Raw genomic sequence first — 6,005 nt, 5'->3', positions numbered from 1 at the left:
GGACAAGGGCTTTATAGAGCCTGTCTTCACCAATAATGTAAGTTTGTCCTTCTCAAGCCTTCAAACTTTGTTGTGTATATTTGGTTAGGAATGACTGCAACAGCTGTTTATTTTTGGTGTTTGCATCAAATTGCATGTTTAAAGTTTATTATGTAGTTCATAAACAAAAGTTTTTCCTTCTCAATTTAATTTTCAGTTGTACAACCAAGTTCCTTCTTCATACCATGTAAATTAAACTATACAGAGCAAGTGATCTTCTTTTGCACTACATGTATGCTTCTGTTCTTCATCCGTAATCCGGTGGTGTGGTGAACCTACCCACCAAGGTTGTCAAAATCGTGATTTTGAATCGGATCGGAGCTCCGATGGTAGGATCGCAAATCATAGAATCTTTACTATCAGGATTGTAGGAACGTAGATTCTATGAAGTAAAATCATAGAATCAGAGGGGTTACTTTGGATCGTAAAGTCGTAGAATCGTATAACAGAATCGCGATTCTGACAACCTTGCTACCCACTACAGCACAGTGTCATATTCTGCAATGTCTTAACTATGAACAATGTCATATCATTCTACTATTATTTAAACCGTCTCTTTATTTGCCAATCTGAAATGGGATAAATTGACAGCACACTAACCATTGATACTTATGAGTTCTTGATCTGTAATCCAATGGTGTCGTGAAGCTGCCAACTCCTTCACAATGTCATTTCCTGACATGTCTTGACCTGAACAATACCATATTGTGTTAATGCAATATTAAACTATGTCACTTGATTCGCCAGTAACAAATGTGATGAATTGTCAGCACTGATACTTTTATGTGCAAAACCTGTCATCTGTCTTTCAGAGTGAGGAAGATATAAGTGTTGAACAAGAATAGTCTCATCAGCTTGCTCAGCTGCTTGCGCTACAGCTCCCCAGCAGGGCTAACCTTTCTTGAACTCTATTGAAGTGCTGTCAGTTTTGTATATTATTTTGTCGTCGTGTTTATTTGCACTGGTGGCGATCTTTGATGCCCAGTGTATGTAATCTGATGCCTGCTTGTGCTTTATTATCATAGTGGCGTACTTTGATGCCCAGTGGATGTAATATGCCGTAATTTCTTTATTGTATAGTCTAGGTTTTTTCTTATTCACGATGCTACAGTTATTTTACTGTATATACATCCTGTCTTCGCAGTAAACCGGACAAACGGTAAAATTACGGTACATAATCGGGCCGTCATGCAATCACGATGTATGATCCGCATCATTGGCCCCGTCATCTTGGTCCGTTAAAAGGCCAAAAGTAAACCTGACCACTAGTAGATTCGGGCCTTTAATAGGCCGAGTAACCCCCGACCCTCTTTTTGCAAGAAAACTCAATGTGCTTTTAGGAGACTGAGAAGTAGGTTGGGCCTGAAACGTGACGAATAGCTCACGAGCCGGCAGCAGCCCGAATGAACCCCGGCCCATGATTGTGTGAATCAAATCACGGGCTTTTAACAGCCAAAATTGTCTCGGTCCTTGTTTGGCCCAATCAGATATCGGCTGTGAGCAGGCCGGATGCAAACCGGGCCGTAGTTAGGCCCAACTATATGACGGGCTTTTAACAGGCTGAAATTAATATTGGGCCGAAATGTTAAACGGGCCCTTAACAGGCTGAAACTAATATCAGGCCGAATTACTAAATGGGCCTTTAGCAAGTTGGTCCAAAAGCATAGCGTCCAGTTGACGGGCCGAATCTGATATGGGTCATAATTTAGCCCAAAGCCTTTTAAAGGGCCGAACCTGATCTGGGCCATAATTTGGCCCAGAAAGTGGTAGGCTTTTAACGGGCCAGATCTCATATGGGCCATTATTAGGCCCGAAACGTGGCAGGCCATTAATGGACCGGATCAAATATGGGTCGGCATTTGGCCCAAAACATGGCAGCCAGTTAATGGGTCGGCCTACTAGGGTCCTGAAAGTCTTGTGGGCCTACAACTGGGCCGGCCCATTAATGTCGGCAAAATCTCGTGGGCCTTTAGCTGGGCCGGCCCATTATGATCCGCAAGAATCTTGTGGGCCTTTACCTGGGCCGGCCCATTATGGCACACAAAAATCTTGTGGGCCTTTACCTGGGCCAGCCCATTATGGCCCGCAAAATCTTGTGGGCCTTTAGCTGGGCCAGCCCATTATGGTCTGCAAAATCTCGTGGGCCTTTAGCTGGGCCGACCCATTATGGTCCGCAAAATCTTGTGGGCCTTTAGTTGGGCTGGCCCATTTAAACTTGATGGGACGGTCCACGTGTCAACATATCATAGGTGCGTCTCGCCCATTGGATGAGTGGCACCTGTGCCGACGCGGAGCTGACACGTGTCTCCTCCAGCCAATGATTATTTTACACGTGGAAACTCCCCATTGGTCAGGGCTGTTAACAGGTTATCAGATCCAAAACCCGACCCGATAGGTTAACGGCGTTCCGTTACGGTGGATGTCACGTGTCGGTCAACCTTGACGAAAGCACTTTTGTGACGCGCGATTTATCATCATGGAAGTGGAAACTTCCGTGATGATAATTTTGGTAATGTCATGGAACACTTCTACGACAGCACATGTATGACTATCTTGATTCTATAATAAAATTGTCATGAATGTACATGCATGACAAAAAACGCGACCTACTATGACAAACACGTATCATCATGGAAGTGTATTTTTTTGTAGTGTTGTTGTGATTGCGGATATTGTGGTTGTGGTTGTGGATATGATTGTTGTGGTGGAAATGGTTGCGGCTGCAGATATGGTAGTTGTGGTGGAAATGGTTGCGGCTGCGGATATGGCTGTTGTGGTGGAAATGGTTGTTGCTGCCTTGGAAAGTGTTGTTGTTGCTGCCCTAGAAATTGTTGTTGTTGCACCAATGGAACTTGCTCTTGTGGTTGTTGCTGAGATGGATTTTGTGGCTGCAATTATGGCACTGGAACTCTCACTGCAGTAGTGGCGGTGGTCACCACGATAGCAAGGAGGGCAAGGATGAGAAAGGTCTTTATGGTGGATTTGTATTGACCACTGCTTGCTTGGCTTGAATGATGCACTCTACTTGTAAGAATGATGGATGAGGAAGGATGATCATCATGCTACATGCCTATTTATAGCTGCCATGGCATCTTCTCCTTCACAATTGGCATTTTCTTGTCTGGAAAGTGCTTGGATGCTTCCTAAAATCATAATTTGGTATGTTGTGTTCGGTGGCACTATCATTCCACCACCAAAAAGTTGTGATAACACACATGACTCATCTTATTCACTTTACAACTCAAACACTAATCTAGATTGCCTAATTTTTTGAAACTAAGTTTGTAATGTTTTGCAAGTTTTTATGTGTAAACTAGATATGTATTGCTTACGCAGAACTTAGTTTGTAATCTTGTGTGACCTGTGATAGTTGAGACTAGTAATGTAACTTGCTTTAGTAGGTCATGACTCATCAAATTCCTTTTACATGTCAAGTGTTGTAGTTTTCTAGAAGTTATTAGCAAGCATCAATTGTGTAATGTTAACCAAGTTGTTACGTGTAAACTACATAAGCTTGACTTGCACACAAAAAGGATTGTAATCATGTGTGACCTGTTAAGATAGGTTAGAGTAGTAATGTAGCTTGCTTTGATAGACCATGACTCATCAAATTGCTTTTACTTATCTTAAGTGTTGTATATGTTGTACAAATTATTAACACTTATCATCTTAGAATGGCCTGCAATGTGTGTGCATGCCAAGGTATGTGTAGCCTCTATTCGCTTGTAGATCTTATTTTTTTACACGAAATTATGGAAATGATCATCTATGGTAACGCTTGCGAGTACAGCTGCAACAATGTTGGCAGGGTCGGAGGGAGGCTATGTGATGGCATGAGTTATTGTAACAACCTATAGATCATTATGGTTTTTTGGGTGGTACCTATAGTTCATTATGTTTGGAAAGATATGTGTTCTGTTTTTCATGGGCGCTAGAAAACTTATGTTTTAAAATTTGCAAACTGGCCCTGTATGTTCTAAGGGCTGCTACTGGTGGCCCATTTGAAGACATGTGGTGCATTGGGTCTTAGACGCTGCAGAGAGCCCAACTAGGCTCGCTCAGAAGGAAAAAAAACTCCCATGGATCGCTCCCTTGAGGACCTCTCTCCTCTCTCGTGAACTAGGCACGCCGCACACCCACTCCCCTCCATGCACCGCTACCCCTCCCTTCCCCTCCCCTCACGCGTCGCCACCGCCAACCACCTCGTCTTCCTCACGCCGCCTCACTGCTGGCGTCCACCCGTATCCTCTCCCCAAAGCCGTCGAACTCATATCTCCCCATCTCTTCCCCATCTCATCACAAGAGACGAGGGAGATCTTTTTTTCTCGAATACAGAAGTGGGAGATCGACCAGGTCTGGCGCCGGCCATGGCAGCGGCCACATCCGCCACAGGCGCAGCAACCTCGCTGAATAGAAGATAGGATAGATAGATAGATTAAGACTAGGCATAACACTTTGTTTGCACCATAGCTAGCTAAAATTTACTGTAACCAGAATCAACAGCGAGCAGGATCGAAGATTGAAACAAACTTGCACCTTGAGCAATGGCGTCGGCGTGCTCCCTAGCTCTAGGAGTCTCCCTCCCAGTGCACCAGCTCCCCTTGCCTTCACCTCCTATAGCTAAGTTTCCATTTCGATATTCCTCTCGTTCGATCTCACCGATAGTGCTCTACGCGCTCTGTTTTGACTGCAGGTTGCGGCACCGTACCGTGCGCACGGGGGCGAACAATTGAGCTGTGGCCGCTGCGAGGACAGTCTCACTGGGCGCCGCCAGGAGGATACTCGGTTCAGCCATGTGTGGTGGTGCATGCACAAAACAAGTTCTCGATTAGGTCGATCCATAGAGCGTCCACGGACAAACTCTTACATGCTTGTTGCTTCTTCTCCAGATACGGCGGCGGCTAGGTGGCGGCCTTGCGGACAGTGGAGGCGGTGCTGGGCGTGCCACCGCTGTGCTCGTGTGCCTATGAGCAGCAATTTGCCAGCCAACGCTACCTCGACGTCAGGTACACACATAACTAACGCATAAACCACACAACAATCACCACCTGCATGCTCTACCCCTCTACCCTGTAGTACTCTGTTCTGTCAACTTCATTGACATAAAATTCAGTTCACAGTATATTGCATATAAAAGATGGCGCCATGGCGTAATTATGGAACTGATCATTCCATCAGACTATACAAGTAACAACCGAAATAGCTTATCCGATCGGTTTTGCTGCTTGTGTAGAACGGATGGTGAGTTCGGCAGCGGGCATCCGGTAGGAGCGGTGAACATATCACATATACATGTACAACACCGGCTCAGGTACTTAATCAAACCCACTTCACTATGGTGGAGCTCGCTCTCGTGATCGTTGGAAACAAACTGTGGTGTTAGGAGCAAAATTCATTTTGGTTAACTGTATAGCCCATTTTGGGAGCAACTGATCAAGTGGAAATTTCAGAACTGGGTTTGCACTAAAAAAAATCAGGATTGGCATAATTATCTGATCCATCTACATGGCATGGGTCTTTTTTAAGTCTCTACTCTAGACACATGATTGCTTTCCCTGCCATGAACTTGCGATTTTGAAACCAGGCACCGAAGTGGCATCTTGGTACTGCGACTGGCCATCACTGGATGACGTATTATTGGTATCACTACTTTGAAACCAATGTTCACAAGCTTATAATATGTATTACTGACATACATGGGTGCATGCATGGTGTACAGATAGTAGTTGTGCAGGCATTGTTGTCCAAAGTCAGTATTTTTTTGTCGCAAAAGAGCGACTATTATTGCCGTGGCATTCTTGTTCATGGTGCAGGAAATCTCTGGACATGACAAAAGTATATATCTAGCAAGGTGGCATTGCATCAGCATTTTTTGAGCTTTTCAAGAATATAGACAAGGTAGTAAGTTTCATGGTGGATCAAGCACGATTTTGGTTTATTTGTTTATGAGCACTACCATAATTTAC

The 6,005-nt window shown here is 44.5% G+C and overlaps 1 long non-coding RNA gene across 1 annotated transcript; it reads left to right on the top strand.

The window, feature by feature from the left end:
• The first annotated feature begins 4,948 nt into the window (after positions 1–4,948).
• Positions 4,949–6,005, top strand: LOC119324907. The gene is made up of 3 exons (XR_005157227.1): positions 4,949–5,045; positions 5,273–5,350; positions 5,624–6,005. It is a non-coding gene; the product is annotated as an uncharacterized LOC119324907 (long non-coding RNA).

Source organism: Triticum dicoccoides, chromosome 6B (assembly GCF_002162155.2).
Source record: "Triticum dicoccoides isolate Atlit2015 ecotype Zavitan chromosome 6B, WEW_v2.0, whole genome shotgun sequence".
Lineage (NCBI taxonomy): Eukaryota > Viridiplantae > Streptophyta > Magnoliopsida > Poales > Poaceae > Triticum > Triticum dicoccoides.
The sequence above is the reverse complement of the archived record's forward strand: the minus strand, read 5'-3'. Positions and strand labels throughout refer to the sequence as shown.